The 11,787-nt window shown below is 53.8% G+C and overlaps 1 pseudogene; it reads left to right on the top strand.

The window, feature by feature from the left end:
- Positions 1–489: 489 nt before the first annotated feature.
- Positions 490–2,572, top strand: LOC140857983 (uncharacterized; annotated as a pseudogene).
- The last annotated feature ends 9,215 nt before the right edge of the window (positions 2,573–11,787 follow it).

Raw genomic sequence — 11,787 nt, forward strand, 5'->3', positions numbered from 1 at the left:
GCTGAAATTCTTTACTAGGACCAAGTTGAGAGGCTGCAGCAGTTTAGATTTAAATTACTTTTATGATTTTGTTCATATCTTTAATTTTTTTTGGGAGTGTAGACCCAAATTAAGTCATCTAGAGGTTGGCAAACTTGTAATAGGTGATTTTTCTTTTTATTGCTTGGAACTTGCAAAAGGATTGATTTGTTTGTTGTACAAAAATGAAAATCCCTGGACATCGGACATGGATATATAATCGACTTTTTCTAGGCCGAAGGAAGTATACAGATGAATTTTTAAATGGCTTGGAAGAGTTCATTAACTTGTTAACAATCAAAATATATAATTCAGGGAGTTATTGTGTGTCCTTGTAAGTTATGAAAAAATGAGAAGCACTTAGCCCCATATTTGGTGAATGTTCACATTCTTCAAAAAGGGTTTATATCGAGGTATTGGTATTGGACATCACATGGAGAGGAAGCACCTCAGGTTCATTTGGATGATGATATGCATTTAGCTGCTATAAGTAGTCATCAAGAGTATGATTTTGACATGCATTTAGGTGAATCAAGTGGGTTTCCAACGAAGAGTTTTGAGATAGATTCAAGTGGTCTCAGCAATATTCTATGTAGTACCTATGAACATGTGAATAGATATCAAGGGGTGGTGTGTGATGTTGTTGGTGTAGAATTTGGGCAGCAGTTTGAACAAAATGTAGAGGAGCCTCCAAATATAAATGCTACAAGATTTTATGAGTTGTTGAATTTAGCTCAACAACCATTATGGGTAGGTTATGAAAACCATTCTAAATTGTCCGTTGTCCTTAGAATGTTGAGTCTTAAATGTGACTACAATATGGCCCATGGCTGCTTTGATGCAATGGCACAATTTATGAAGGAGACAAGTCATCTTGAAAATAAAATTTATATTAATTATTATAGGGCAAAGAAACTAGTATCCGAACTTGGTCTAACTAGCCAAAAGATTGATTGCTACATTAAGGGATGTATGATATATTACAAGGATGACAAAAACTTGAAGGATTGTAAGTTTTGTCATGAACCTTGCTATGAAACATGAAAAGCATGCACGTGGAAGTGTAGAGAGGTTCCCCGTAAAACAATTCATTATTTGCCCCTCATCCCTAGACTGCAATGGTTATATACTTCTAAGAGCTCCGCAGGGTACATGAGGTGGCACCATGAAAATCATAGGGAAGATGGTGCATTATGCCACCCTTCAAATGGAGAAGCATGGAAGCATTTTGACCGGACACATCCCGACTTTGCTACAGAACATCGAAATGTTAGACTTGGCTAATGTGCTGATGGATTTACATGTTATAGCCATCAACCAAACCACACTCTTGCTGGCTAGTAATTATTACTCCCTATAATCTCCCTCCTGAGTTGTGTATGACTCCCCCTTACATGTTCTTAATCTTGATCATTCCAGGTCTAGATAATCCAAAAAGTAGAATTGATGTGTACTTATAGCCATTAATAGATGAGTTGCAGCAATTATGGAATGGTGGTGTAACAACATATGATGTCTCAAAAAAATAGAATTTTGTTATGAGAGTAGCATTGATGTGGATAATTAATGATTTTCTAGCATATGGCATATTATCGAGGTGAAGTATGGTTGGAAAATTAGCATGCCCAATATATATGAAACGATCTAAAGCTTTCACATTGAAAAATGGTAAGAAAAATTCTTGGTTTGATTGCCACCGTCAATTCTTAGATTTTGATCATGGTTTTAGAAGAAACAAAGATGCTTTCTACAAAAATAGACAAGAGAAATCCAGCCCTCCTCCTAGGTTAATAGAGGACCAAATATGGGAAAGAGTTTGTGACATTCCTAAGATAACTGAAATAAGGCAGCAAGCACATTTTTCAGGATATGGGGTATCTCATAATTGGATAAAAAGAAGCATATTTTGGGATTTGCCATATTGGAGAATCAATCTAATACAATATAATCTTGATGTCAAGCACATTGAAAAAATTATGTTTGACAATATGTTTCATATTGTCATGGACAATAAAGAGAAAACTAAGGATAAAAAGGAAGATAGAATGGACTTGCCAGAGTATTGTCAGTGAAAGGATTTGCAGTTGGAACCTCTACCAAATGAAAAAAACCTAAAGCTAAATTCGCTTTGACCATGGACCAAAAGAAGGATGTGTGTAATTGGGTGGAGGAGATGAAGATGCCGGATGGCTATACTTCCAATTTAGCTAGATGTATTGATAAGAAAGATGCGAAGCTATTTGGGATTAAAAGTCATGACTGCCATGCTTTTATTGAATGTCTTCTTCCAATTGCCTTTGATGCACTCCTAGACACAATATGGAAACCTATAACTGAATTGAGTCAATTCTTTAGAGACTTGTGCACAAAGGTGTTATGGGAGGATCATTTATTATAAATGGAATAAAACATTCCTATCATCTTGTGCAAATTAGAGCAAATTTTTCCACCAGGATTCTTTAACTCTATGGAGCACCTACCAATTAATTTGTTATCTGAAGCTAGAATAGGTGGCCCAGTTCAATATCGATGGATGTATCCATTTAAAAGGTAATAACTCAAGTTTGTCTCCATGTCAAGTTTAGTGTTGGTGCAAAAATCCGCTTGCGCCGGAGAAGCTGGAGTCGGGGAAGCCGCGGTCGCCGTCGGGACCTGCAAGGGAAGTCTAAACCGGAGGTGGGGTTGCTCCGGCAAGACCCTCCGACGCTCAAGTCAGTTCTCTGTCTCAACAAGAATGGAGTGCTCGAACGGAGAATTTGGCAGAGTTTTGAGATAAGGAAAATGAGCTTAAAGAATAACGTATCTGGATCCCCCTTTTATAGGCGGGGGAGGCAACGGATTGATGGCGACGTTTGTAACCGCCTGGTAGTGGGCCGCCCATGGTCAGGGGAATTGATTGCGAAAGATAGTGGAGCAGACACGTGGCCATCACCTCGGCCCACCACGTGGAATCTGTTATGAGGGGTGGAGCAGCGTCCATTGTCAGCGGATAGAAGAATCGCACGGTATCCGTCGCAGGAGGTGGAGCAGGTTCGTGGCCGTCACTGTGGCCTGTCAGGGGATAGTGGAGCTGTGCGGAGTCCGCCACAGGAAGTGGAGCAGGGTGGCTATGGTTACTGCGGCTTGTCAGGGAATGATAGCACTACGCGGAGTCCGCCACAGGAAGTGGAGCAGGGTCGTGGCCGTTTTGAGGGCCTGTCAGGGGGCGTGGATCTGTCGATTGAAGCTCGGCAACGGTCGGAGCCCGGTTTCTGTTGAGGTCCGGGTGAGGTCCTCCTGGCGGTAGGGGTCGTGAGCGGAGCCCGACTCCCGGGGGAGTCCGGGCGGAACCCTCTCGGAGCTGAAGTTGTGGGTGGAGCCCAGCTCTCGTAGGAGTCCGGGCGGAGTCTGCTTGCGGCTGTAGTCGTTGGCGTCAGAGATGAGGCTCGGCTCCCTTAAGAGCACGGGCGAAGTCCTCCAGCAGTTGGTACCGAGAGCGGAGCCCGGCTCCCGTAGGAGTCCGGGCAGAGCTGTTCTGATGTTGGCGGCGGAGCCCGGCTCCCGGAGCTGCACTTGCTGTCGTAGGTGGAGCCCGACTCCCGTAGGAGTCCGGGCGGAGCTGCACTTGCTATCGTTGGTGGAGCCCGGCTCCCGTAGGAGTTCGGGCGGAGCTGCGCTGCAATCAAAGTTAAGGGTGAAGTCCGGCTCTGGTAGGAGTCCGGATGGAGCTTACCAGCAGTTGATACTGAGAGCGGAGCCCGACTCCCGTAGGAGTCCGGGCGGAGCTGCACTTGCTGTCGTCGGTGGAGCCCGGCTCCCGTAGGAGTCCGGGCGGAGCTGCACTTGCTGTCGTTGGTGGAGCCTGGCTCCCGTAGGAGTCCGGGTGGAGCTGCGCTGCAATCAAAGTTAAGGGTGAAGTCCGGCTCTGGTAGGAGTCTGGATGGAGCTTACCAGCAGTTGATACTGAGAGCGGAGCCCGGCTCCCGTAGGAGTCCGGGCGGAGCTGTTCTGATGTCGGCGGTGGAGCCCGGCTCCCGTAGGAGTCCGGGCGGAGCTGCACTTGCTGTCGTCGGTGGAGCCCAGCTCCCGTAGGAGTCCGAGCGGAGCTGCACTTGCTGTCGTTGGTGGAGCCCGGCTCCCGTAGGAGTCCGGGCGGAGCTGTGCTGCAATCAAAGTTAAGGGTGAAGTCCGGCTCTGGTAGGAGTCCGGATGGAGCTTACTAGCAGTTGATACTGAGAGCGGAGCCCGGCTCCCGTAGGAGTCCGGGCGGAGCTGTTCTGATATCGGTGGTGGAGCCCGGCTCCCGTAGGAGTCCGGGCGGAGCTGTGCTGCGATCAATTCCGTTAAGGGTTTCGACTGTGGGTATTTTATACCCAACACCAGTCCCCCTACATCCGAGTTTGAATTTCAAACAAAGGAAGTACACAGAGGTACAGCCGAAACCGTCCCTTCGAATCCTGCGCCCTGCCGCTCCCAGATATTTTGGCATTAAATGAGCGCGTGCCGGAGTCTTTTCGATTTGGAGCGGCACGAGGGGACGCTTCGAAAACCCTGCAGGTACGCTGGCCTAGGTACGGCGCAATTATGACCCTGCTAACCGCCAGCCGCCTCTAGCCGTCTGCCACGGGGAGTGGGACACGCGTCGGATGCGGACTGGCCTGGGGGGATTCGCGATCATTATGGCGCCGGATCCCAGGGTCTATTTAAACCCATCCTCCCCCCTTCAGGCGTCCTACTCCATTTCTGATTTCTTGCTGGCGTCTGTCTTCTCCCCGAGAGCCTGCTCTAGCGAACGCCCTCTCGAGCCGTAGGCGCCTCCCGCTTCTCGCTCCCCAGGTCCCCAGAGCAAGATAGGTTAGTGCCGACCTTCTTCTTCTTACCGCCTAGGGGCTTCTCCTCTTTTCATTTCTTTTGTGTCTTCTTCTAAGTTGACCTTCGGCGTCTCATTCCCTTCTCGGTTTGCCTTTCTAGGATCCTTTAGGTTCTCCCCCCGAAAAATATCTTCCGACTCTTCTGCCCCCGTCAGTTCTGGGAGTTCTTCTACTTCGAACCCTCAGGCCCCTGTCTCTGCGGACGAACCCGCGTCCGGGGCAGGGCCTCGCCCGATTTTCGCACCGGGCGCCATTCCATGCTCGTCGACTCCGGACGAACTCCCCCTGATAAGGGCTCGGTATGGGGTTCCTTCGGAGTACGATCTGGAGCTTTCTGGCCCCTCTGACCGGGCCAGCGCTCCCCCTCCCGGTCGCTTTTGTTTGTACCAGGAGGCATTCCGTGCCGGACTCCGGCTTCCGCTTTCTGCCTTTGTTGCCACCTTCTTTCGCTTCTTAGATATTTCTCTCGCCTCTGTGGCCCCGAATTCCTTTAGGTTTTTGATAGGGTTTCTCTCTCTCTGCCACATAGTCGAGGTCCAGCCATCCCTTTCCTTGTTCAGGCATTTCTACACCTTCAAACGCCATCCTTCAGCGAAGGACTGGTGGTACTTCTCCCCCCAGTTTGGTAAGAAGGGGTTGCTGAAGGGCGCCCCTTCTTCGATTCACAACTGGAAGGAGAAATTTCTCTTTGTCTACTGCCCGACCCTAGAACTAGGTCTGCCCCCTTGGGGGTCTCTGAGGGATTCCGTCCGCCGGGCTCCCAGCCTGGGAGAGGACGACCTCCAGGCTGCCCAGAAGCTTCTGAGTTATCCCGCTCCTTCCCTTCCTAACCTTCTGAGGGAGCAGCTTCTTTTCAACATCGGCCTGAGCCCTCAGGATCCAGCAAGTATTTATCTTTCCTTTTCTTGCCTTCTTCTTCTCTCTCTTCTCTCTTTTTTTTTTTTTTTTTTTTGACTCTGGACTGATCGGTGCCGCTTCTTCTTTCTTCTTTTCTTTTTCTATTTTTTTTTTTTTTTAGCAATGGACGCCGAAGCCACGCGGATGCTCGCCAAGGCTATGAGAGCTCAGAAGAGGAAGGGCGCGACGACCTCCGGTTCGGCGAAGAGGGCCAGGGTGGAGGAGACGAGCTTGGCCGCGCCCGTCCAGGCGACCCCGGCCATCGACATTCCTTCGGATGCCGAGCCAGCGGCCCCCCGGGCTTCCTCAAGGAGCCCGCCGACCGGGGTCCCCGTTCCGGGGGTTCGCCCCACGGAGGCGCCCGCCGCGGGGAGGAGGAGGAAATCGGTGGCCCGCAGGGTGAGCAGCCACCGAGCTGCTGTAGACGAGTCCGTCTGCTCCGAGGGGGGATCGGAGAACCCCTTCAACGATAAGGCTCTGATCAGGCGGCTGCTCGATGGCTGCATTCTGTCCGATGTCGTGGAGAGGATCGACCGCGCCGATCCCGAGCAGCGGGCCTGGGATACTTTGGGGTCCTTTCTTGAGGTAAGCGGATGTTTATTTGCATGGTCGCTCGGTCTTTGTTGTAATTCTCTATCCATCCTCGTAGATCGGGCACCAGCTCTTCGCCTATGTCGAGGCGTCGAGCCGCATGAGAAGGGACCTCCTTCAGGCGGAGGAGCGCTGCCAGGATGAGGTTGCTCATCTTCAAGCGAAGACGGCCGAGGTGGCCGCCCTCCGGGAGGCCCTGGAGAGAGAGAGGCAAGACCGGGAAGAGGAAAGACAAGCCCGGGAGGAGGAGAGACGAAGCTTGGAGGAGTCGGTGAGGAAGGCGGAGGCCGAGGTCGCCCATTTGGCCGAGCAGACTCCTGTTCTGGTTTCGGAGGCCAGGACCCTTGCGGTGGAGGAGTTCAAGGCCTCCGCGGAGATGAGGGAACTGAACGTCCAGTTCGGCCTGGAGGCGTTCACCAAGGGGTTCGAGCTCTGCCGAGAGAGGGTGGCCAGTAGATACCCCGACCTTGATCTCGGCTTTCTGGAGGAGTCTGACGATGAGGCCGGCCCTTCGCCTGCCGCTACCGCAGTCGCACCCCCCGCGCCGAGCTCTCCACCCCCTGCCCCCGAGGTCTGAGACCTTCGATCTTGTATCTTTCTTTTGTCGCCATATTTTCTTTCCGTTTGTCTTCAAAATTAATCAATAAAATCGAATTTCTCATTGTGGATGGCCTTTCCTTCCCCCTGCTCCTCCTTTTCTGCCTTTCTTCTTGTAATGAGTCGGTCTTTGACGTTTGCATCTTTCGATGGCAGTGTCCTGCCGAAGCACTTCCCTTGCCCCTGGGGGTCCCGCTGAAGTCAACTATCCAACGGTTGAAAAAGGAGGTCCTCCATCTGATGAAGAAGTTGAAGAAGTCGGAGGGCGAGCTCCGCCAGTCGAAAAAATGCTATTTCAAGGCCGCCGCTGAGGCCGCCCACTTCAGGAGTCTCCAAGTGAAGGCGATCATGGACTATAGCTGGAGGAAGGCGAATTTCACAAAGGAGCTCGAGGAATGTACGAAGAGTGCCAGCGACCGAACTTGGGCTCAAGAAGCCAGGATCAACGCCCTTAAGGTGGAGCTGTCAGCTGCGAAGAGGAGGATCGGCCAGCTGGAAGGGAACTCATCCCGACTCACAGCGCAGGATGAGCAGAAATGGTCGCAGAAGGTCTCCGACCTCCAGAAGTAGCTTCAAGATGCTGAGATGTGCCACGATGTGCAGCGGGCCAGCTGGCACCGGCAAGTAGAAGAGTACAAAGGGAGATTCCATCAAGCGGTGGACGAGGTCGTTCGTCTCCAGAGGCAGTTGGTTACTAGGGCGCAGCTTGCTAACGCCCAAGATACCGAAGAGCTCCTAGCCCTGAGGGGCACTGTCGAGGGGATTTCCGTCTCCCTTGGGGAGAAGACAGCCGAGCTTCAACAAGTGAAAATCCAACTGGCGCTCGAGCGGAAGGCCATCACGGATGCAGAGGCGCAGTCCGAAGTTCTGCGGAAGCAGCATCGAGAAGCGGAGGCAGAGAGCCGACATCTTCGTCAGACGCTCCAGGATACGCTGCAGAAGTAGGAAGAACTAGAAGAAGCAGTGGAGAATCTGAGGCAGTCCTGGTTGAGGGATGGAGGTGATCACCCTAGGTCAGAGGGAGCAGGACCTCCTTAGAGTTCTTTTGTAGTCACCTCCTTTTTGTAGCTACTTTCTTCTTGTCGTTTTGTCCCTCTTTCCCTGGCCGTCCTGGCCCTGTAGTACGTATATCGGAAATGAAGAAAAAGCGCTTTGTGTTACCTTGCCCACGCATAGCACCGATATTGTCGTCCGTTGACCCTTTCTCATCGTTTGGCTTGTTTGGCTTAGATGTCGTCGTGGGAAGGGACTCTCCCCTTCCCTCCGATCTCGTCATGTGGCCAAGTCTCGCCACCATTTTTAACCCTTGCTGGCGAAGTAGCGGATGGAGCCCGGCTTCCTTAGGAGTCCGGGCGAAGTCTTTCTTGGCGGCGGAACCCGGCTCCCGTAGGAGTCCGGGTGAAGCTTTCCTGGGCGGCGGAATCCGGCTCCCGTAGGAGTCCGGGTGAAGCTTTCCTGGGCGGCAGAACCCGGCTCCCGTAGGAGTCCGGGTGAAGCTTTCCTTGGCGGCGGAACCCAGCTCCCGTAGGAGTCCGGGTGAAGCTTTCCTTGGCGGCGGAACCCGGCTCCTGTAGGAGTCCGGGTGAAGCTTTCCTTGGCGGCGGAACCTGGCTCCCGTAGGAGTCCGGGTCTTCCATTTTGCTTGAGCCGGCGCGAGGTTCTCGTTATCAGCCTGGCTTGTGGGGGCGCGTTAGGGCGCTGTACGGCCTCTCCCCCCTCCGGTCTAAAAGAACCAGGCCTTCAACTTTGCTCATGTCAGGATGAGGTTCTCCTCCTGTTCCTGACATGGCTGTGGGGGCACATTAGGGCGTTGTAAGGCCTCTCCCCCCATCCGGTCTAAAAGAACCGGGCCTTTGACTTTGCTCAAGTTAGGGCGAGGTTTTCCTCCTGTCCCTAACAGGGCTGTGGGGGCACATTAGGGCGTTGTGAGGCCTCTCCCCCCATCCGGTCTAAAAGAACCGGGCCTTTGACTTTGCTCATGTTAGGGCGAGATTTTCCTCCTGTCCCTAACAAGGCTGTGGGGGCACATTAGGGCGTTGTGAGGCCTCTCCCCCCATCCGGTCTAAAAGAACCAGGCCTTCGACCTTGCTCATGTCAGGACGAGGTTCTCCTCCTGTTCCTGACATGGCCGTTGTTTTTGGAGGGGTCATATCCAGTCATAATACATCCACGTTAGCTAAAAAGAAAAGTAGATTCAAAGCGAAATAGTAAGCGATACATTTACAGTATTCTCGCTCCTTCTTGAGGCCCTCCGGTGATGGAGTCGATGGTCCCGATGGGCGGCCGGTCCCCGGGCTGCTCCTCCCTTTTCTGCGGTTCAGGCGGCGGGAGGGCTCTTGGCCGGTCTCTTCTATCCTCAGGCCTGCGGCGGATGAATCTGTCGAGTCGACCTCGCCGAATGAGCTCCTCGATCTCGTCCTGGAGCTGGATGCATTCCTCCGTGTCGTGGCCGTGGTCGCGGTGGTAGAGGTAGAACTTGTTGGGGTTGCGCTTCCCGGGGTGTGTGCGCATCCTCTCCAGCCTAGGGAGCTGCTCCCTGACCTCCATCAGCACCCGGGCCTTCGAGGCGTTGAGGGGGGCGTAGCTGCGGAATTTCCCTGGCGGGGAACCTCGCCGAAACCTGTTGTCCGAGCTTCTCTGCCTGCATGCCCGGGGGGGAGTACGGGCGCGCTTATGTCCAGGAGGAGATCGGGAGCGAGGCCGGGCTTCCTTTGGCCTCTTCTCAACTGCGGGCTTACTAGAATCTCCCGTCTGACGCTCCCTCGCAGTCTCTTCGTCCTTCATTTTGAAGGCCTCTTCCGCTCGGGTGTATCCTTCAGCTCGAGCCAGTAGATCAGCAAAATCTCTGGGATACTTTTTCTCCAGGGAGTACAAGAGGTCATTCTTCTGAAGGCCACCTTTCAGAGCGGCCATGGCAACTGACTGGTCCAAGTTCCGGACCTCCAACGCCGCGATGTTGAAGCGGTTGACGTAGGCCCGTATGGACTCTCCTTCCCTCTGCTTGATGTTGATGAGGGACTCCGAACCTTTCCGGGGACGTCGGCTGCTGACAAAATGGGCCACGAATTGGTGGCTCATTTGATCGAAGGAGAATATGGTACCCGACTTCAGAGCCGAGTACCAATTTCTTGCTGCTCCCTTTAAAGTAGACGGAAAAGCCCGACACAAGATGGCGTCAGGAGCACCGTGAAGCAGCATCATCGTTCGAAAGGCCTCCAGATGATCAACCGGGTCCGACGTCCCGTCGTAGCTTTTGAACTGGGGAAGCTTGAAATTCGGCGGGATCGGTTCCTGCATAATCATTTGGGAGAAGGGAGGGTCAGTGCAAATATCCTCACCATAAGTGGGAGGAGCGTGGCGGAGTTCTTCGATCCGTCGGTTCATCTCCTGGAGCCTCCGGTCCAGGAAGTCCTCTCGACTCCGAGTCTTGAGGGTCCTTTGGCAGAACGGGGGCAGGGATCTCCCAGGGGTGGAGTCGTGGTCCGATTGAGGGCTCTCTACCCTCGAATTCGCCTTCCCAGGAAGGACGGGGCGGCTGGCCCAGGTGGCCCGCCCCACTGCCGGGTTCTGGCATTCCGGAGATGCCCCCTCCGGATGCGCCGACGCCTGCGGCGGCTGCTGCTGCATTGCCTGTACGGCTTCGACGAGGCCTTTGACCTGCTGCGCCAGCAAGTCAAACTGCTCTGCGCCGACCGCCTTCGCCGGAGGGGGAGGAGGCTGAGAAACGGAAGGGGAGGCCGGAGCCTGAGATCTGGCCGCGGAGGCCATGGACCGCCGGGTGGACGCCCTGTGCGGAGGCAGCTCCGTTGAACACTCCTTCAAGAACAAGGGTGCTGCAAAGACACAGGCCCCTTCCTCTAGCGCCAATCCTGTTGGTGCAAAAATCCGCTTGCGCCGGAGAAGCTGGAGTCGGGGAAGCCGCGGTCGCCGTCGAGACCTGCAAGGGAAGTCTAAACCGGAGGTGGGGTTGCTCCGGCAAGACCCTCCGACACTCAAGTCAGTTCTCTGCCTCAACAAGAATGGAGTGCTCGAATGGAGAATTTGGCAGAGTTTTGAGATAAGAAAAATGAGCTTAAAGAATAACGTATCTGGATCCCCCTTTTATAGGCGGGGGAGGCAACGGATTGATGGCGACATTTGTAACCGCCTGGTAGTGGGCCGCCCATGGTCAGGGGAATTGATTGCGAAAGATAGTGGAGCAGACACGTGGCCATCACCTCGGCCCACCACGTGGAATCTGTTATGAGGGGTGGAGCAGCGTCCGTTGTCAGCGGATAGGAGAATCGCACGGTATCCGTCGCAGGAGGTGGAGCAGGTTCGTGGCCGTCACTGTGGCCTGTCAGGGGATAGTGGAGCTGTGAGGAGTCCGCCACAGGAAGTGGAGCAGGGTGGCTATGGTTACTGCGGCTTGTCAGGGAATGATGGCACTGCGCGGAGTCCGCCACAGGAAGTGGAGCAGGGTCGTGGCCATTTTGAGGGCCTGTCAGGGGGCGTGGATCTGTCGATTGAAGCTCGGCAACGGTCGGAGCCCGATTTCTGTTGAGGTCCGGGTGAGGTCCTCCTGGCGGTAGGGGTCGTGAGCGGAGCCCGACTCCCGGGGGAGTCCGGGCGGAACCCTCTCGGAGCTGAAGTTGTGGGTGGAGCCCGGCTCTCGTAGGAGTCCGGGCGGAGTCTGCTTGCGGCTGTAGTCGTTGGCGTCAGAGATGAGGCTCGGCTCCCTTAAGAGCACGGGCAAAGTCCTCCAGCAGTTGGTACCGAGAGCGAAGCCCGGCTCCCGTAGGAGTTCGGGCGGAGCTGTTCTGATGTTGGCGGCGGAGCCCGGCTCCCAGAGCTG

This window comes from Elaeis guineensis, chromosome 5 (genome assembly GCF_000442705.2).
Source record: "Elaeis guineensis isolate ETL-2024a chromosome 5, EG11, whole genome shotgun sequence".
Taxonomy (NCBI): domain Eukaryota; kingdom Viridiplantae; phylum Streptophyta; class Magnoliopsida; order Arecales; family Arecaceae; genus Elaeis; species Elaeis guineensis.